Source organism: Pocillopora damicornis, chromosome 12 (assembly GCF_964200805.1).
Source record: "Pocillopora damicornis chromosome 12, jaPocDami1.2, whole genome shotgun sequence".
Classification (NCBI taxonomy): domain Eukaryota; kingdom Metazoa; phylum Cnidaria; class Anthozoa; order Scleractinia; family Pocilloporidae; genus Pocillopora; species Pocillopora damicornis.
This window is the reverse complement of record NC_142681.1, coordinates 8,940,563-8,962,127: the sequence shown is the minus strand read 5'-3', so window position 1 is coordinate 8,962,127 and position 21,565 is coordinate 8,940,563. Positions and strand designations below refer to the sequence as shown.

The 21,565-nt window shown below is 39.1% G+C and overlaps 1 long non-coding RNA gene and 2 pseudogenes across 1 annotated transcript; 2 read left to right on the top strand and 1 right to left on the bottom strand.

The window, feature by feature from the left end:
* The first annotated feature begins 10,702 nt into the window (after positions 1-10,702).
* Positions 10,703-12,321, top strand: LOC113676122 (methyltransferase-like protein 27; annotated as a pseudogene).
* Positions 12,322-13,224: 903 nt separating this feature from the next.
* Positions 13,225-16,716, bottom strand: LOC113676149 (uncharacterized; annotated as a pseudogene).
* Positions 16,717-19,272: 2,556 nt separating this feature from the next.
* LOC149036363 (uncharacterized) lies at positions 19,273-20,887 on the top strand. The gene is made up of 2 exons (XR_016181713.1): positions 19,273-19,565; positions 19,670-20,887. It is a non-coding gene; the product is annotated as an uncharacterized LOC149036363 (long non-coding RNA).
* Positions 20,888-21,565: the final 678 nt, after the last annotated feature.

Sequence of the window (21,565 nt, the reverse complement as noted above, 5' to 3'; positions counted from 1 at the left end):
AGAAATTCGCTTTTTGCCTTCTACCCGCAGAAGGCAAATCCATGTAATGAAACGTTCTAAGACCTCTGTAAACTAGAGACATTACGTGATGTTGAGGGGTCAAATATTTACACTAAATCTGTGACCCTCAAACGGATCACGTACTCGTACATGTAACGTCTGGAAAATATCACGCATATATCACACCGTGGGCGCAGCTAGCGAATTCTATCCACTGGCTTCAATAGTAAAGAGACAACTTATTTACTATTTGTATATGAGCAAGCTTATTTGCCCTACTTGAAAAAATCCTTGATGAAGTCTACTCTTGTCAGACGAAACGTGTGGGAGATAAATACAAGTTTTTACTTTCTCAGTTCGTGCGGTGATGCTCACTTGTTTGTTCCGTCAAAAACGCTTTTAATGTGAAGTCAGGTCGACCTCGACAGAAAAATTTAGCATACCCTGTCATAATCAATGGTTTGATACCGTAACTACCAATTTAGGTATATCATTGGGCTTTGATCACAATAATGAAAAAAAAATGTGCGTTTCCTCACGTACGCCACATTTATTCTTTGGAAAATTATTTTACTCGAGGGCGATGTCGCTTAGCTTGGCGCGTCTTGACTCTGACCGACGAAAATTATCGAGGTGAACCCCATGGAACTCTTGTCATATTTTTTAAAAACTTTGGCTACCCTTGATTTGCACGCAGAAAAGAAAAGGCAAATTCCGAACGGTAGTTCAAAATATTTTATTTATTGGTCAATTTATGAACTGTTTTATAACAGCGCGAGGAAAAAGCAAAATTGAAACAACCGGCGTATCGGTCAAATGAATTCCAATTTTTTCAACAAGGAGTTTGTAATTTTTCCCAGTGAATTTAAGTGGGGGTCAATTTTTTGTGACAGCCGAAGATAGACATCTCTGAAACGTCTCTGAAACTCTTAAACTGTTAAAGAGTTTACACTTCCGGTAATATTTTCCTCCTTCTCGCAACAGCGCAACAGACATTGTTAATCCTATGTAATGTAGGTGTATCAGTTGTATTACGTCTTCATAGTGATGCCATGTAAGAAATCAAGTGTCTAAAAAGCCCTCAATTTAACCTGACACTGGAATTGATGGAGTCAAGATGGTGCAGTTGTCTTGCTCATTTGCAACTAACTGTAGAACCAAATGTTATTTTTCTCGCGCTGGCCAGGGACGGCAACAGCTCATACCTATAAATTCGTGGGTGTACAGCTTAAAAAAAAAATTGAGAGACGTCGATGTATCCCAAACATGCGTTTCGTCCGAGAAGAAGCTTGTTCTAGCGCGTATTGGCTTATTTGGAGAGTTACGAAGACCGCGATTTCACGATATCGTGCACAACTTAGTGTGAGATTCAGACCTTCGGGTTCGTAAATGCCACTATCCTCCTCATAAAAATCGGAGACGTAAAGTTGAGAGAGAGGTGAATCTGAAGATGGCAGAAGAAATCAAAGCTGGTGGCGAGTCTTCCTGGCGGCAAGGTGACTGTAAACCTAATAGAACGCGTACTGTAACTGCTATCTTGGAGTCGGCAATGAATAAGGAAGAAGGGCAAGAAGAGCGCTTATCTGAACATCAGTTTTCCTAACTGGTGATTTGTGACTGAGATGAACTTTATATCATATGATTGCTAGGGATACGCAGGTACTGTAGAGGCGTTCACATAAATAGAGGTGGGCGATCCTCCCTCTGACTTAAGAACTGCGACAAGTTTAGAGCTCAGACCAACTGACACAGTTTGGAGCACCTCAGGGTCTCACTGGGCTCATCACATTAGAAACCTTCAGAAACTAATCGTAGAAGCGGGTGGTTATCGGTAACGTGCACAGATCTCTGAACGCGGGTCATTGCGAGAACTATATCCAATCCGTCACAGACAGAACAAGAAAGCGAGATATTCTTGCTAAAAGGAAGAACATATCGAGACGTTTCAGTCATTGACTGCCATCCAAAAGCACCCTAACAAAGACAAACACAGTGAAGCTGACAAAAAAGAATCCGCTTATGATAAGATCAAGAGGAAATAGACGAAGACCGGCTTGCCATTCTATAGGGGATGGCTACGTTCAAGGACGGACCTCAGGTAAAATTCTGACGAACAATCCCTAACTGGCCGAGTGGACTTTGGATGGGCTCTTTGGAAAACAAAAAAAAACAGCCACCTTTTCTCAGAAAGCAAAGAATTATCTCCTAGACGTGTGCTGGACAGTGGAGGAAACTTGCAAGGCAACCGCCTCTAATGTGACTTCCCAAATATCGAGTTTAAGAGACGACACGAGCCAGAAATGTTGTCTAAGACTGACCGGTTGATAGAGCAGCAAATCGCTCGATACTTCAGGCGGTTATCTGCCGTAACAAAAATTGGTTTACTGACGAGGTCCCTCTCTGTAAATATGAATGATGACGAAGAGGCCGATGCCGATGATCTAGCTTCAGAAGTCGAAACTGACCGAACAAGGCAGAAGATAAGGAGGGACCTTGCAAAATTTAGACGAAGACTGCGGCAGAGGGTACAGCTGCTATTAAGCTAAAAAAAAAATAATAACGACATTTGCATCCCACTTTTCTTTCATATTTATTGTCTTTGCTAACGAAAACAACTGATTTTATCAAGGGAAATATGCAGGAAGCCTACTGGTCAAAATACTGCTGGATCATTCTTAATAAATTTTAAAAGTCACGCAATTAAACGATCGATCTAGAGAGATGTAGATTTATATGTAGTAGTAGAATGCTTGAAAAAATATGCAGATATTTTACGATCGAAGTAGGCAAATAATCATAGAGATCTGCAGATTATTCTGAAATTGCTATCAGATTGCTACCTTATTCATTGCTATCAGCAGACAGCATGAACAACGCGCTTGAATAATTCCTAAGGAGAGTCTTCGGGTCACGCAACAGATGTTAGCTTAACGGAGTTCTGCATGGAAATGTTCGATGGCGCTAAGTGACAACGACAACCCTATTTTAATTTTATTTTCGGGATAGAAACACAGTTTTTAGTCTGATAGAACTATTGATATTTGCTCTCAAGCGAGAGCGCAGAATTTCTCGTCGTAAAAGCCGAAGTTGTGGCATACTGGAACTTGTAGTGATGTCAACAAACACGCAGCATGTGACTTTAAAAGCTCCTAAAATGAGCAATGATGATGATAAACAATCCGATTTTAGACTAATGAATGTTTTGCGCCGTACAAAAGCCATATTTACTGATTTTAGCAAATCTTCAAAGTAATAAACGACTGAAGAAAGAAACGCTACGATTTTCTCTTCGACTTTTCGCCCACATGCATCTCTCTAAACATGAAATTTTCCATTCCTACAAAAAATCTCGAGATTTTTTCACATTTTTCACCTTTCTTGATCAATCATCTTGTATAAAGAGCCAAAAAATGTAGGTTTATTTGGTCAAGCGACCGCCTAAAGCAAGAATTGCGTGACAGGTGTAGTTGAGAGAAACTTGTCACAGCCGCAGATTTTAAAAGGCATCCAAGACAAAAATACGGTAGCGCCCAAAGATTTTTTTGATGATTTTCAGAGATGAAATAATGGGTTATAAAGGGGAATCAAGATTAGTGTTGTAGCTTTCTGGCAAGGGGAGATATTTGACCTCAAAGTTGTCAAATATTTGGATGAATCGAAAAGTCTAAAAACACAGTCGTTTCTTTGCCTCTGTTGATTAACAAGCCGTCAATCAAATTGACTGATACTTGTGGCGAACATTAACTAAGGATGGAAAAATTTGTGTGCAAACCCTCAGAGTAATTGGTTAAATACCATCGCAGTGAGAGCTTCATACATTTTACCTATTTTGAAGCGATTTCCTTGGTGAAAACTAAGAAAACCGGGGGGGTGGTCTATCTCCCCCCGGAAAAAACCAAAACAGAAACCGGTTTGTCTTTTTTAGTTTTGGGGTAGACCCTTTAAACTGGCAAAGTTTCAATGAAATCGGTGAAATGGCATGTAGCACGACTGCCCGGTGCTCTCGTGGACAGGCTCTTAAAAACCTACTTTCAACTTATCATTCTATCATTTCTCTTCACGTGCTTTCTGGGTAATTTGTCGATATTTCAAAGTACATGTTAAAGATCACTTCTGTGAATCAAAGGGTTTCAAATGGTCTTTCCTGTACAGAATGCTGCATATTAGTAGCAAAATAGTGAACTAGGCTTCTAAACAGACTATTGGGAGGCATTTTCGATTGTAAGTAAAGCTTTAAACGTACTACAAAAGACGACTTGGGTTACCACATAAAACTCTATCATCCTTTCCTAAAACTGTCGAAAGGTTTGTCGAGTAAGTAATAGATACTGAGAGAAAATCTTACGTTAAAGGGGTCTTATACAATATCATAATCAAAGGAAACCTATGGCCAACTTGTGGATAAAGTAATGTGGAAATGAAACATGTTTGTCAACTTGTTAGTTGTGGTCCTACAGCATGTAAGGTTGCGTTACTAGTATGGAATCTTTGGCTCCCTTTTCGACTATAAATCCTTTGAAATGATCATGTTTATAACACGAAAAACCAAAATCATTTGGGTCGGTATGTTCATGGAGACTCGAACTCTTTCTGAAGATGTGTTATTTAATGGGAAAAGATCAATTATTTTGATCAAAACTTGCGTTGTAAAGATTAAAGTTACAAAAAAAAACTCTAGAGAGAGTCCCGAGAGTTTTTCGGTCTCACTTCGTGACTTGGCTCGAGTCACGGAGAAATCCAGAATGATCATGGTAATCATCCAACTCCGCAGAATAATACACGCATAGTCAGGCGTTCTACAAAATCAGTACAAAATGAAATCCTGCTTTTATCAAATTTCCGGTTGCAAAATTTATCAAATTTAGACGCTGCAATTCAAATCTTTCTTTGCCTGCACAAGCTAAATTCTCCTATTTTCCATTCTTATGTCACGTTTCGCCTCACCCTCAATAAATGTTTGCATTTGAACACGATGATCTTTGCTTACAGGGTTTTCTCCCGCTTACATCTGATAACAAACCTCTTGAGTTTTCTGCCTCGGAACGATATACCACAGAACGCATTTCATTCGCGTAACAACGACTTAAAAACGACCATCTGTTCTCATGAAAACCTTCGCTTGCAAAGTAATAATAAGTTGAGTACATTTTGCGTCACTCGTAAAAGCTGTCAAAAGAAACTGCCTTAAGTTTTTTGTCCATGCTATCGTAGCTTTTCCGACTCTTTTCTATCTAAAGCCTAAGGAATAAATCTCGCGGTAAATCTGATTAAACTTAATATCTTACCACTTCTTTCCCGCCATATTCGATCTTCTCATACAGCAATACCTTGTCACTCATCTCTGAAAAACAGAACGTAAACTCTCTCTTAATCACAAAGGCAAGTATATTACTACCGAGTCATAAGGGTCTTAGTATTCCACACAGCCAGAGCTTATCCCAATTTCCTTAGAAAGAAGCTTCCACAGGAGTGTTAATACTTCTATGAGGGCCCTGAATGGCAGGATATCCCACCAATTCGCTAACTTTTCAAGACATTTGCGCTACCTATTAAGTCTATAGAAACAACATAATGTGTGCATGAGGGATAAAGATGTGGAACATAGATTAGTTAGGAATACTTTACCTTGAATTTTGACTTCTCAACAGGTCGATGTAACTTCTTTGACCTCTTGTCAGGTTTGAGGTTGTGAGGGTTGCGCTCTCAATTTATCACGCATAATGACGGTGATGAACGACTTCCAGATATGGTCATAAATCCAGAGACCTGTCAAAAATGTCAAGATCATAGAGGCTCCACCCAATCACCAGATACTGTTCTGTTCCAAGAGGTGGCACGATAATGGCTCAGTTCCCCGCAGGGGGTGTGTTCAAAGGTTTTACAGCAAATTCCTGTTTACATTCCCAATCATTATTTCAAAATTACAGACTAGAAAGTCTTAAGTTATGTAATGTTGGCCAAGGTCATCAAAACAAACCTTTGGAGTCTTTGTTAAGCGGCATCATGAAAGAAATCATGCGGAGCTTCTATTTATATATATATACATATATATATATATATATATATATGGTAACAATTGCATGTTAAGGCCCCTGAGGAAGGCAAATGCCGAAACGCGTCGGGTCTTTAATAAAGCGTTGAAAACGGAAGCACATTCTCCATTGTGCAAATTATATATATATATATATATATATATATATATATATATATATACATATAAATATAAATAACTATATTTCTGTCATCAGTATAGAGAATTACATCAACGCTTGCAGCCGGTAGGTGTCTATGCGGTTGCTTAAACCTGTTGATTATAAGTTAAAGGTTCACACTTCAATACTTCATCTATGTTCGAATTTCAATTACGGAAACGTTGAATCTTACATTGGAATCACTTGGCGCGATCTCATCATGGAGGCCGAAGTCTTCGACCGATCGGCTGAGCTTTCTATAGTTACAGGATCCAATCTCGACCCCAAAAAGTACTGGTATGTGCTAACGAAAAGTTAATGTAAAATCAGGCCGAATGCTTTTGGAAAGAACGAATTGTTTCGTCGATTCCGCGATGACTACAATACGTTCTGTCACAGCAGCAGGTCTCAGGCGCGCCAACAGAGCCTGTTCGTTCAACGCCAGGTAACCAAACAACATGTATGTTATATCTTCATTTGGTCTCTGTGCCGGACTAATCAGACAGGGATGCGGTAAATCAAATCGCTCTCGACCGTACACTTTAGGCGGGAAATGCCTCCACTCGAAAAATCATGGGAAATTGCAAAGATGTCAGTCAAGAATAGCCAATAGACATTCGGGTACTAGTTAAAGATAAAAATTATATAAGTTAACGGTGGATGCCTCAACTTTCAGTCAAAAGAAGGAGTCCAAACAAAGAGCGGTCTCCTGATATAAATTTGTGTGAATTCAGTTTTTCCCCTCTTGGGTAGTGTATACCTGAGGGTTATTTTTAATCTCTAGCATACTCTCTTGGGTAGTGTATAGCTGAGGGTTACTTTTAATCTCTCCTATACCCTCTTGGGTAGTGTATACCAAAGGGTTATTTTTAATCTCTCCTATACCCTCTTGGGTAGTCTATACCAAAGGGTTATTTTTCATCTCTTCTATACCCTCTTGGGTAGTGTATACCTGAGGGTTATTTTTAATCTCTCCTATACCTTATTGGGTAGTGTATACCAGAGGGTTATTTTTAATCTCTCCTATACCCTCTTGGGTAGTGTATAACAGAGGGTTATTTTTAATCTCTCCTATACCCTCTTGGGTAGTGTATACTAGAGGGTTATTTTTAATCTCTCCTATACCCTCTTGGGTAGTGTATACCTGAGGGTTATTTTTAATCTCTCCTATACCTTATTGGGTAGTGTATACCAGAGGGTTATTTTTAATCTCTCCTATACCCTCTTGGGTAGTATATACCTGAGGGTTTTTTTAATCTCTTCTATACCTGAGTGTTATTTTTAACCTTCTTACTCGGCAGACGCGGAAGACGATATTCATATGTGTGAATTTGTTCACAATGACCTAAAATGCAATAATGGTGTTTTAGACTAGCTTCTCCCCTGTTAAAGTCGATTTTGGCAAGAGTGATGTCTTCGAAAAAGCTAAAAATGCCCTTCCAAAACCTTCGGACATAAAAGGTCATTATAAGAATAGTTGCACTGCGCCGAAGCATGTAGACCGAACGGGGAGACCATCAGTTGAGAGCGATGTGTGTTCTATGGATTATCTAATCAACACAGTTTCTGGACTTTAAAAGTTCAAAACCATGACCTGTGTAAAGAAGGGTTTGTCGGAGTTAGCCTTAAATAGACCAAGGTCTTCGATCATGGATCATGAATCAACTTTACCGGTGCCGCTTTTAAGGCTATTTTTTGTTTTTTCTTTTCACGTGTTTTAAAGAGTTCCTGTTGTATGTTTCTGTAACATTTGGCCAGGAATATTTGTGGAATTTGTGTTAACGATTTACTGTTGTCTTCTTTAAGACATTTATTTTCCCTACAGAGAAAATAAGCTTAGCGTACCGCCCCTTAGGTTTTTTCGAATTAGACCCGTTAGGTCTGTATGAGGCATTTCTTTGGACAATTGTTTCTGGAAAGTGAGAGAACAAAGTAGAGTTGTATCTTGAGAATGATTAGAAATGTAATCATCGGAAGTTGCAGTTTTTTCCATTTCATTCGAGGGGAGCTTTATTAATTTTTTTGTAGCGATTATCCGATGTCCTGGAATACTCAGCGAACACCTCATGCCACCAAGAGGCGTCAAACCATGGCTTGAATTACTTATGCAAATAAGCTAGCTGTAAAACTTTGTTCCGACGCAAAGCTCGTCGCGTGACTGGCAGCGGCCCGGGCAAATTGGAAAACAAACCTAGGGGAGTCGCGAGGAATACCTGGTCGCGATTTCCGGTGTCGGTGATTAACTCCTTTTTTCACCAAAATGATTTTATATTTTTCTCGAGGTTTACTAGAAAATCGTCGAAACAGTTTCCGCGATAAGGCGCAATAAGGGAAATTTGCGAACAGCTGCTTACCTTCCCAGCAACCTTGCAAATGCAGTCTTAAAAAAGAGTCTAGATTTACCTTAAAAGCTTATTTAAGTAGAGCTTTGAAAAACTATTCCATTGATATTTTTAATGCCGGATATTTTCTTCCAACATCATTTTACAACTTCACTTTGAAAAGTGTATCTTTCATTTCACTGCATCATATTGCGTAAAAATGAACCTATGTGAATTGCAGGAAGAAACGACGCGTCCATCAAATGAAACAAGCTGAAAGATTTCATTTTCCTCCACTTGGACTCATCTCGTAATTCACAATTCGATCAACAAAAAACAAGAAAACGGACGAAACTGAACCGAATGTCTATGAATGTGTGGATCTCGCTAGCGTTGGCGTCTTGAGTACTATAAGCTTAATCAAACAGCTTTTACCCGATCACGTCACCAAAAGCCTCGAGGGGCCACTTTGCGGAAACTCACTCATTAATCTCTTGGAGCCTAAGGGACTAAACTCATTGACCATATCTTACGAGATCTTGCAAAATTGCTGGAAATAATAAATGAACAGAACGATCGGGGGGTTCACAGTGTCCACTGTGATCAGACAGAGATCACACACTGAGTTTAACAGTCGAGGAAAGTGCTTGATGCAAGAAAGTCCATTAAGGAATCTCATCTCTTTCATTAAAGATTTCGGGTATGCAGCATTTTGTTAGTTCCTCTGTAAACCTATCAAAAGGTTTTCTCTGATTTGTAAAATTTCAATCGCGTACACTAGCTGTTGTCCAACGGCATTGCAAATTTCTTGTTCTTCATCGATTGCAAATTGTTTGGGTACATGAAAATAAGAGAGATGGTAAGTTTTGAACTTGGTAAATAACTAGAGAAAGATGTTTTTCTTAGACGAAAAACATCTCTCTCTTTGTTTGGGTACAGTTTAAATTAACACATTTTTGGACAAGTTCTGCCTGCAGGTTTGCGTAAGAGATGATTCTACATCTGTGACAGATCACCATCTACTCACAGCCAACGAGTCTAGCACGGTCTCCAGGTTTCTAGCTTTTTCAGCATTTTACAGTGCTTTAACAGGCTAAAAGAGAAAATATCGGGACCCGAGCAATCCATTAAGATTACTGATCCAATCTGATTTTACCTGTACCTCTGGCAAGTTCATATATTGCATAATTTGCACTTATTGCAAAAAGTTCTTTATTTATGCGAAACAGGAAGACGACTAGACGAACAATTTCGAGAACAGCAGGTAATTTAGCGTCAACAACTGAGCTGAAAACGCAACTTGGCCACCGTAAAGAGTAAAAAAGCTGACGCTCTGCGAATCGCTCTGACGAAGGGCTAACTCTCAAAACGTCATTTTTTTCGTTTCCTCAGCTGATGATATGTTCGCAAAATCATAAGTAGCCTTGAAACTGTCGCTACGGGTTACATTCAAGATTTGCGTCAGACTTCCACTGAAGAGAATTTTCAAAGGAAGAACGGTAAAGTTCTCTTGGTTTTTTCGAAGTTCACTTGCCGCAAATACCTCAGTGGTATCCAGGAATTAGTGTGTGTAATAATCACTTTGTTATTTTGTCAATTCGTTCAGTTTTACGATAGTTCTGGGCCCAGTTGTATAAAGGGCAGTTAACACTATGCAACAGATAAATAGCTATCCAGCGAATAAGTGAGAGAAAAACCTACTGCACTATCCAACGGATAAAAGATTTATCCAATAAATAGCGTTAAACAAGCTTCGAACATTCAGAGCCTGATTGTGATGTTTTGTTCACCTTGAAAATCTAATGGTATTGATAGTGCACGTGCTTCTCTCAGTTTCCATTTTGCTCGTCATAAATAAAGGTAATACTGCTTAAGTGAAGTTCATTACTGCGAATATCAATCTTTTCTTCATTTATTAATCCGCAGTTCAAATATATGATATTCAGTGATACATTAACAGTCGAGCACATTTATGTTAAAGTTTTTATGAACAACACAGGAATCGTTTATCTAAGGGATAGATACAAGGGAATTTTAAGTGTGCTAAGTTTGACTTATCTTGTTCAGTCCTGGTGCCATTCCTGCTATAAGAACAGTTTTTGGTGCTAACCATACCGCTTATAAGGCGAGTATGACAAGTCTTTGTAGGCAAGTGTATGTAATTCTTTTCCTTTCTTGCCTTTGTATAGAATGGATGAAGATCAGTTGAAAGTCGTCTTAACAAAGTATTTTGGAGAAAAAACAGGAAATATAACGAGAGAAACATCCAAAGATGAACTCAAACGTATCTATGATGAACGATCAGGAACTTATGACCAGGTACATAACGAAATAAAGAAAAATGATCCAGCTCACTCCAAATCGAGAGTTATTGGCCTGTTTCATGAAAGGTCCAGTATTTTTTCGAGCCTGCTGCAATATTCATTCAACCACTTTGCGGTTGTTCGATTTTGTTAATCACACGTAAAAGATCAAATTGGACTCCACTCGGCCCTATTACCATTAACAAGAGTTTGATTTATCTTAACACATAGGAAATATTAGCGGTTGGTGCTGCTTTTCACAAGCCACTCGCCGAATGTTTGCATAACGCCCTAAAGGAAGTTCTGAAAGACAAACCAAAGGATCAGATCGAAATTATGGACGTTGGAGCTGGGACGGGCCTTATAGGAGTTGAGCTCAAGAAACTGGATTACACGAACCTATGTGCTCTTGACATCTCACCTGGGATGTTAATCGAAGCAAAAAAGAAAAATGTCTACAACGAATTCATCTGCGCGCCTTTGAGCGGGTAGCCAATACCTCAAATTAAATCAGGGCAATTCGATGCTTTGATTTCTGGTGGGGCACTCCATGAAGGGCGTGTCAGTTCATCTGCTTTCGTGGAGATGATCAGAATGGTTCGAGCTGGTAGGTCTTCAAATGGAGTTTACCGAGGCACAGATGTATTTGATTTAAAGATATCCACGGAGAATCTCTTCTGTGGCTGGTTGTGAGACTTGACACTGAATCATCAATTAGTTGCGGCTCCATAACAAATGCAGTTTAGGACACTTGCTCATAATGTTTTGAGTCTTATGCGCCATTAAAAAAAATAGTCTACGAATAAACGGACGTTATCCCCGATAAAAATCATGCTTAGGTTAAACTTAAGATGAAAAAATACTTTTAACCAGAAAGGAAAGAAGGATGATTTAAGATTGAAGAGATTGCAAAACAGAAAAGCGTGTAAAATCTACCAGCAACTTTTATTTTTCTTGTTTGTTTGTTTTCTTAATCCATGAAACAGATCATGAAAGCTACCTATGTGGATAGGCATGAAACAAGTAACAGACTTCTTGGTGAATTCCTTTAACATCTAGTATATGACCCGAGAATCTTTTCCTGGCTGCCAAATCTTCTCTCTGCCAATTCGCTTTAAGAATGTCTTACTATATCAAGAGCGCGACCTCCAGCTTCTCTCTTCATCTTTTTGTTGGATGATGTACTAATATTTTAAGGGAAGGGGAACAAATTAACCACCTACGTGAATTAAAAAATTGATGCATGGAACGATTCGAAAAAAGGAAGGAAATTTCCCTCGACGAAACCTTAAAAGTCAACTAAATCCTGATATTAACTTCTTTGCAGATGGCCTCCTCTGTTTCAACATTTGGGAAGGTCAGTTAGGAGACTATCAAGAAATGATGAGGCAGCTGGAGAAAGATGGGAAATGGATCTGCTTGTCCATAGAAACTTCACCTCTCTTTACAGCCGTGGACATGCCCAAAGAATGCTTGGGCTTCGTTTACAAAGTTTTGAAAAATTAAGCATCATGCCCCAAATTCACCCAGGAACATTTTAGAAATTAGTACCTCAAAGATCATTTCTAATGCCTGTTGTGAAGTTTTGACGGCAAATCATAAGCAAGGGTATAAAATAAATAAAACTATCTGACCGACGGTGAACTGATTTTATACTTATTGTAACGCTTTATTACGCGGCAGTGGATTCGCTGATGCACGTTTTCTTTATGCAGGTTTTCGTTACACCCGTTTTCTTCGCGCATGTTTTCCTTACGCACGTTTTACAGACAGAAAAACTTACGAAACGCTGGAAATCCACCTGAAGGCCCGTTCTTCGCACTTCCAGGTGCCAACAGCCCTTATTATATTGAAATTTTTTTCTAAGGAATAAAAACTCAAAATGATAGGCTCAAAAACCAGTCCATTCTCTTTTTTTACCTGATATCTTTAATTTTATTAATTTCAAAACTATACATCTTCGTCAGGGTCTTGAATGTAAACACCACCGTAAAATAACAGCTTTTCGGGATCTAGCACTGGGACTCTCGAGAAACATGCTCCTTGAGTTGAGTGTCAGAGGGAGAAGAACGAGCTTTTCATCAGCACTTTCAGTACTGAACAACTCTTTAGCTAAATAACATACTTAAGGGATCGTTTCTGAGTGCAGCGGAGTAATCAGCGTTCAATTACACCTGTTTTGTTCATTTCTCTTAATTGTTCTTCTCGTGCCTATCAGGAGGAGGATTTACAGTAGAGGTAATATAGGGATAAGCCTTAAAGCATAATAGCTCATGAACACAAATAATTTGTAGATCTTTCGTGCAATTTTGCATAATGACATGTGCGCTTTTTGGACGGAGAAACCATAGAAAACTGACTGCCAATTAAGGGGGGTCATAAAAATATCACAGGACTTTACGGGGGATCAGGTGATAAGTAATGTCCAGTCCTTAAATATATTCCGTTTTCCCTAGAGACCTCTTGTCAGTTAAATAATGTTTCATAATTTTTATTTAGACATAGAGATCATCACTAAACTGCAAATTACCATCCACCGAGAACTGGTCAAGACATCCTGAGTGTCCAAGGATTGGACATTTGGAGAAGACACCCGGATGATAACGACCCCATGGGCCCTTGAAGGCCATAATGTCATTCCAATGCTGCGCATGCTGATAAATGTTAGGCCCATAACGATTACGCGAAAAAAGTCCTGGATTTTGCATGGTAGTCACCCACTGACCAGCAAATATGATTTTTGTTGACCGCAGACCTTTTGCAACGAGTAACTGAGACTCCAGTGTACCTATGCCGTGCAGCTCAATTCTCCAATAGTTTCTATGAGTGAAGATCTTTCCTCCAGTCTTTCTGCCGTCTGCACACCACTCTGGTCCGTTTACCTCTATGAACCTAAAACCCGCCGCTTCAAATTGAGAACGGAGCGTCAGAAATGCTGCATAGTTCTCTAAGAGAAATCTGATGTCAGCATCTTTCTCCCATGGCAATACCTTACCGAATTTTACAGCACCTAGAAAGGAGTAAGATTCATTAAGTTAGTTTATTACGAGAATTCAAACTTTGAAGTCACAAAGGGGTTGAGAGTCGTCGTGAGAAAGAACCGTTGTCCTTGGAAGTGAAGTTGCGATAACTGGAGTGGACGTCACAACTTTTGTACGAAAAACTTCAAGCGATCGTATTTGTATACTTTTAGCAAATATAAATCCAGATTAGTAAGAATCAGCCGTTAATTTCTTAATGGTCTGGCATACACAGATGGTTAACCCTTCTTCCTATGTGTAAAGTAAAAGGACATTTCGAAGAGCGTTGTAAAACAAGTCAGAGTAGTCACTACTTCCAATCAAAACTTGGGTGAATACTTAAAGAGTCAATGAAAACTCAAAGTAAAAATAACCCAATTGAGGGACAAGAGGCGCGGGTAGAACGCGCTTGAGGCGTGGGAAGAACGCGCTTGAGGCGCGGGAAGAACGCGAGGGACAAGTCGCAACTGATTGGTTTAAATTCTGCTCACAATCAGCTGACGAGGGAAACGTGATTTTTTCAGACCGTATAGTGAGGTTAAGATAATCCCTGATGACTTCAGGCTCTCAACTGATAATTTTTAAAAATCAAATACCTAATACCGATCCGTCATCGAGCTCGCAGTACAGTCCAGCCTCTTCACAAACTTTCATTATAAACTTTAATGCATTTGCGAGATTTTCTAGATCACATGGTAGGACAGAAAATCCTTTCGCCCTGTGCCCAGGTCGAGTACAGGGGCGTTTGTTCGTGTAAGAGTATCCGCGCCTGCAGCCATACTAGCGGACTCTGCCATTGGACTCAACCCATTTTTTCACGTCCCACTTTTGGGTGAAGGCGACGTAACTCTCGTCCGCAATTTCACGCTGATAGGTGTCAAACATGACGTCAGGGAAACTGACGATAACCTTCTCTGTGTGTTTGAATTTCATTCGCCAAAAAAGTCCTGAAGGACAGCGGATTCTAAGCTAAGAAGAAGAAATGAAAGAGAACAAAGGAATCAGTCCAGAGGATCCCGATTGCAAATTAATGATAGGACCGAGTGGAGTCCAATTCGGTCTGTAATCATACGAGTGATTAACAAGGTAAGAACAACCGCGAAGCGGAGTCTGATTTGTTAATCACGAGTTTGGTTGCAAACAGAATTAGACGACACGAAGTCCTGTTACTAATCAATCAAAACTATGAGAAATTTTGAGAAAGAAACTAGACATCGATTATGGGTTTTATTAAAAAAAAACAACAACAACAACAACAACAACAGTTAACTTGGCGAAATGCGAGACATGCGAGGCATGTCGGACGTGTTAACTGTCCCTTTAACCAGTATATTACACTGTCCAATTACAAGCCTGACGCGTACACTGCCCCAGTAGTGCTCAAATCGGGTGATGATAACCAATCACGTCCGAGAATTTTGTTATAATTTTGATTATAAACAATTATTGGATGAGGTTGAGTATGATGTCATGCGAAAACCGAGTTCAATAACTGTTTTAATACACCTTTTCACTACATAGAGTTTCTCTCTGAGTTTGGAAAAGTTTAAGAACAACCACATGAACGAAGACTTGGAAACTAACCTTCTAACATACTGAAAATATCTTGTTGGTGACAGCCTGTTTGACAGAATCGCTGTGGTTAACTCGATCTTGCGCGATCTTGTTTTGGAAATACCTACATCATGTAATTCCAATCCTAAACAAGGAATTCTTACCTTTTTTAACCAGGTGAAAACGTTGATCAAAATTACTTTTCGTCAAAGCCAACTTCCTTCAGTTTCCTTGTTTTGGCCAGAAAAGGACCTTTAAGCACATCACATACTATACAATCATTGAAAGAGTAGTAATAACCGTCTTGAAAGTAAGCAGTCCAGTTTCTGAATTTCAATTGAAGGCAGCTCTTGTCCCACTCTCCACGTTGATTCTTGTGGCTCCCCCCGGCAATAATAGTATCCTTGGTCTCGCTCAGTACTCGAACAAGGCGTTCAAGGTTGAGGTCATCAGTAAAGTGCGTGATATCCAGTGCAAGGAGTACATAGGGTGTGATCACCATCTTGAGTAACTTGGACCATGTTTCTCCTCGAGTCAGGTCTTTGGAGACTAAGGTCGTTAAATTTAGCTTTTGACCTGTAACAAAATCAGCTAGAAGACTCGTCTCTAACGCAAGTGAAACATTTACATTCGGATAATACTTTGCGATGGCTTGAAGAACTTGGTATTGTTTTTCAATGGATAGCTCATCTGGTAAAATGGCAAGAATCGTCACAAGTTGGTTTATTGGAACAAACTCTGTACAGTTAATTCCCTCGAAACCTTTTCCAAAGAAAGGGTACCCGTAACGTTGATCCTTACCCAGACAAAACTTCCCTCTTTGGTGGAATAATATTGCCAACTTGTGATCTGATATCCAAGTTTATTGCTTTATTTCCTGAATATTGTATCGATTGCATAATGCCATGTAGCACTTCAATATGTTTTCCAATGCGGTGGAAATGAAATGAAGAATTGACCAAAGTACTCTGTGTTACAAAGAGTTCGTCTTTTAGGAGTTGTAAATCAACTGCCAGCCGCTTTGAAGAGTATTTCAAACCCCTGATAAATTGTTCCTCTTTCAATGTGGAAGGAAGTTCACGTGTAGAGCACTGGATTGCAGCATGCGAATGATTTGTGGCCAATCTCCGCTGACTCAGAAGTATTACAGCTATTGTAAGAGACAAGATGAAATACGTCAGGCTAAAGACCGGGAAACGGGACTTCAGTCTCGGTATGGAGCTTAGGTACAGTGACTTGATATGGAAAACATGGAACATTTTGGTTACGTTGTTTAGCAACTTAGGCATTTGTTCAGCGGTTCCGACTTTCCTTTTATCTTATTGAAAGTAGGGGAGCCACGGGCTGAATTAAAAATAGAGATTAAATTACTTCTCCGTGGATTCTTAGAGATAACTCATTTCTTGTAGTAAGTAATGTTCTTCTAATGAAAGTATCGAAGGATGTCGAAAATAAATAACACTACTCAAAGATTAATCAATCTGCCGTTGATTTTCTAACTTTGAAAGGCATCTGTCTTGCAATCCTAAGTTGTAAGTTCTCTTTCATCTTTATTTTCGCCTCCGGCCTCCGCCAAATGTCTTTAAGGCAGACTTGTGTCTAGGTAACATCGTATTTAAATAAAGACTTAAGGTAAACTAACTATCAGTATGCCTCAGTCATCTAACTTAAATGAAAACCAGATAAAAGAAACGTATTTTATATATTCATTATCTTTAATTAATTTTTATCCTCTTGTTCAGCTTGATCCACGGGGAGGATAGATTTGAAATGGGGTGGAAGGTTGAGTAGCCACTTGTGAAAAGATCAGAGCACGTCTGTTGCGTAGGTATGACTACATTTCTTAGCATCTTTATCCAGTTGCTTGCTCGACGTTTGATGAAGATGAGCGGCCGTCGGACAAGTTGGCTGATCTCGTACCCAGATCCTATCGTTCAACTGTGACTGAAATGCAGGAACCTTACAACCGCTTAGCCATGGAAAAGTCTGCATGGGTACGAGACTTCAAGTTGTTATCACTTTTAGATTCAGTCGATTCATGCAAAGAAAAATATGACATCCTTCCTTTTTTTGCGATGCAACTAACCCCTTAACTCCCAAATCTGATTGTCAATTCTCTCTTCCAGCTGCTACACATTTTCTTGTAAATTAGTTAGTTATTCTCTTTTTAAATTAATTAGTTGGTTTAAATTAGTTATTTTATAGCAATAAGTTTGGTGTTAGGTCAAGATAACAACCTACCTGATAAGTTTGAATATTCTCATTACCTGTTTGCTGTATAATGTATGGATATTATTGGGAGAAGTTACAAGTTAATCACTTCTGGGAGTTAAATTTTTATAATGGATTTTGGATGATTTTTTTTTGTACGTTCCTCGTTGAATGAGGAAAGCGGGAAAGTTTCTCTGAGTAAAGCTATCGTCCCTCTCTCGTCAAAGAGGCAGACAACATGCACGTGACAAATCGGAAGGGAAATTATCTGTTATTACGGCCTAGTATGGTCTACCTTTTTTTCTTCCAATTAGGATTATGCGAGGTTGGATAACAGATATTTCACTTCACCTTCTTGTTATCTACAAGACATGAAAACTTAAGGACCTTATTCAAGGATCTTGCTTCTCACAAAGGGAAAGGATATTCACACTTAGTGGATATATTTTTTTTTTTTAGTTAAACGTGTCGTTGACATGAAGATCCGGGCTATCAAGGTCCAGTTAAAAGATTTCTAAAGGCCTATTTACACGGTACGACTTTGTCGCATGCGACAAGCTTACGACAGGGCTACGACATGACTTAGGACAATTTACACGCGCACGACATTTTCACCTACGACATGCCAAAATCGCGTGCAATTCCACTCGTTTCGGCCGCGGTCATTGTTTCAATAATTTGCAAGAGAAGGAAAAGAACCTCTTCCTCGCTCCACAGTGATATCATATTCTCTGTTTCCTCATCTGAGAATGTATTTTTCGCTTTGGTCTTCGACTTTCCGGAGGCGACTTCCTCCGCCATTTGGCGCAAGAAAATTTCACCTTCCTCCCCTACTCAGTAGAAATTTGTCACAAAATACGTCATTTTCTATCAATTTCGGCTACGATTGTCGCAGCGTTTTAAAACGTGTTTTAAAATCCTACGACATTTTTCGTGACGTGCACGACAGTCGTGGTAGGTTTGATTTACACGATACAATTCGTGTCGTAGGCCTGTCGTAAGCTTGTCGCATGCGACAAAGTCGTACCGTGTAAATAGGCCTTAAGAATGACTTACCTATTAATTCCGAGCGTTTTCCGTCACTGATCCGCTTAGTTATCGCCGAATGGTTAGACTTTGGTGTTGTATGGTCTGTTCCTGCATGTGGTCCAGTAGCAAACATGTCTTACCCGCACTTTAATTAATATCTCAAATCAAATTAAACTATGGTTGTATTGATTTAATCTTGAGAACATGTTTTTAGCCATTGGCTCCTTGTTTTCCATTTAATATTTTGATCAAATTGGTCTTTCAAACCAAATATATGTTATCGATAGATTTAATTTGTTTAAAAAAAAAATTTTAACTACAGGTTCTTCGTCCGATATTTAAGATTGGCTAATTTGTAGAAAATAAATTTAGTTAGTGATGAAGTAAAAATTTGCAAAAAAAATGAAATGGTACAAAACTTTATTACACCTAGTTATGAGTTGTTGCCCAGCAATTTTTGCCTGCTCATAAGAATGTTGTAACAGCTTTATTCAAACAATTCAAGGAGACGGAACCATACATCTTCACTCGTTTGAATACTGGTACTTGTAAAATAACACTTGTTACTTGCACAAACAAATAATAAAGAGCGCTTTAAAAAACCTCGGCCGTGAAAAAGTCTTTGCACGTTAGAAACCTTCTATTTGGTGCGTCAAATCTGTGATTGATTGTTAACACTGCGCTAGTACTGTCACGGAGGGATCGTTATGCGCTGAAAACCAAGATAACATGGGCAAGGGAGTTCATGTACAAAGGCATAAAGATTTAATGGCAAAATATAGAACATAATCGGCGGAGCAGGAGTGAGGGAAGGAGGAGGACTGTTTGAACGATAAGGCACTACACACAGACGAGTAATTTTTGGCTTTTTGCCATAAACAGAGAACCAGTTGCTTGTGAAACCATAGGTAGCGGAGCGATTTGGGTGAAATGGAGGTAACCTCTATGATATGTTGAGATTCCGGTTTTCCTTTTGACATGTGTTTTTTTGTTTTTGTTTTTCAAATTTTCCTTCGTTTGTTTTGCTTCTTTCAAAAAAGGAACACAAAACAAGTCCATATAGTCATATGGAAGGCGAGAACTGGTACCGACGCAATATTTACTTTCGGTGTGCCAGTTGTCTAGACGACCAACGATGAAGTATTGCAAAATTGAAAATAGACTGAACTGTGTCCTGTACTTGAAAATGATCAATCTTAGAGACCAAGGGTGCGTTCCTTTGGGAGGATCCGGATTAGGATTTGTGATCCAAGATCACACATATCACGATGCAGTAAAGGAACGGAGCTTTAGTTCATCGGATTTGTTACTATGACAGCAGGCGCGAAATTGTAGAGCGCGTCAGCGGAATCGCGCGCTAAATTTAAAAACGAAAATAAGATGGCTGTCGCGGATAGAGCAACTGTTGTTTCGTTATTAGAGGAACTTTCCGATGATTCAATACTACAAGAAGCGAGAAGTTGTGAAGATGAAGATTTTCTATTGATTCTTTTGATAAGGGAGAGGCAGAGCCATGTTAGTAAGTAAGTAAGTAAAGACTTTATTTTACGAGGGTTAGCACGAAATAGCCGGAGCTAATAAACTTGTGGCCCCTCTAAATGATAAATAAATAAATTATAAGATAATAAATGAGTATACTAAACTATAAAAATACAAGGTAAAAAAACCAAAGAATACAGATACTGTAGAATCTATTAAATTATTTAAGAGATAAAATATAACTTTATAATCATGTCACAATTCATCAAGTAACTTAAATAGAAAACTGATCAAGATTCTGCTGTTGTTTAAAAAATTCATTCCACAATGCTTTTTTTAAAGAGTCCACTGAATCCCTTTGCCTTACTGGGGCAAAGATAAACTGTTCCATGCTTTGCAAGCTGTGACGGTAAAAGTTCTGCCTCCTTCTGTTTCGCGATTATACCTCGGAGAGGTTAGGTCAAAATTACAGTTTGTGGATATTACTGTTTAATTTAAGTAGATTGTTAAGATAAACAGAGACGTCATCTTGTAATCGCCTATAAGCAATGATACATTTAGATATTAAAGCGTCTTAATAAAAAGGCAGCCATTTCAGCCGATTAAACAAGGGAATTGATAGTGCTAGAGGGAGGGGCATTCAGGATTACTCTAGCTGGTCGTTTTTGGAGCTTCAGGACCCGCTCAAGGCTTTCCTTATCACAATTAGTCCGGAGGACACTTGTATAATTAATCACTGGCCTGATCAAAGCATTGTAATAAAGCAATCTTTGTTTAAGGGGAAGATGATTGGTAATTTTCTTCAACAAGCCGATGCGCTGTGTAACTTTCTTACAAACAGTCGTAATAAGCTCAGAGAAAGTTAGCTCCTCATCAGTCTCAAGACCTAGCAGCTTAACGTTCATAACATTAGTTAACAAACTGCCATTGCAAGTAATCTTCAGGTTATTGTTTATTTGGGTCGAGAGTCGCTTTCCCTTCACGGTGAGGACCTTGGTCTTTTTTTCGCTGAGTGGAAGCCTGTTGGCCAATGCCCAGTTAAAAACTTCTGATACAAATGTGTCAAGAGATTCCTGCAGTCTTCTGATGCTGCCACAATCTGCTGACGATGTGATTGTAACATCGTCTGCATTAAGATCGATTTCAGAGGAGCTGACATGAAGTGGCAGGTCATTAATAAAAACTGTGAAAAATAAGGGGCCGAGTATACTGCCCTGAGGAATCCATGTTTCATAAGCGCCATGTCTGAGACGCAACCACCCAAATAGACAAGCTGGTGTCTGTCCGCCAAATAAGACTGGTTTATTAATACTGTTCATATCACGCCTGTTCTTTCCTGAGCCAGTCATTGTTCTTACTGTCTTCCATATTCCTGTTGAATTGCTCCTATTTTCCTCGAAGGCATTGCAGAAAAATTTTCTTTTTGCGCTCCTAATCATTGCAACTGCTTTATTTCT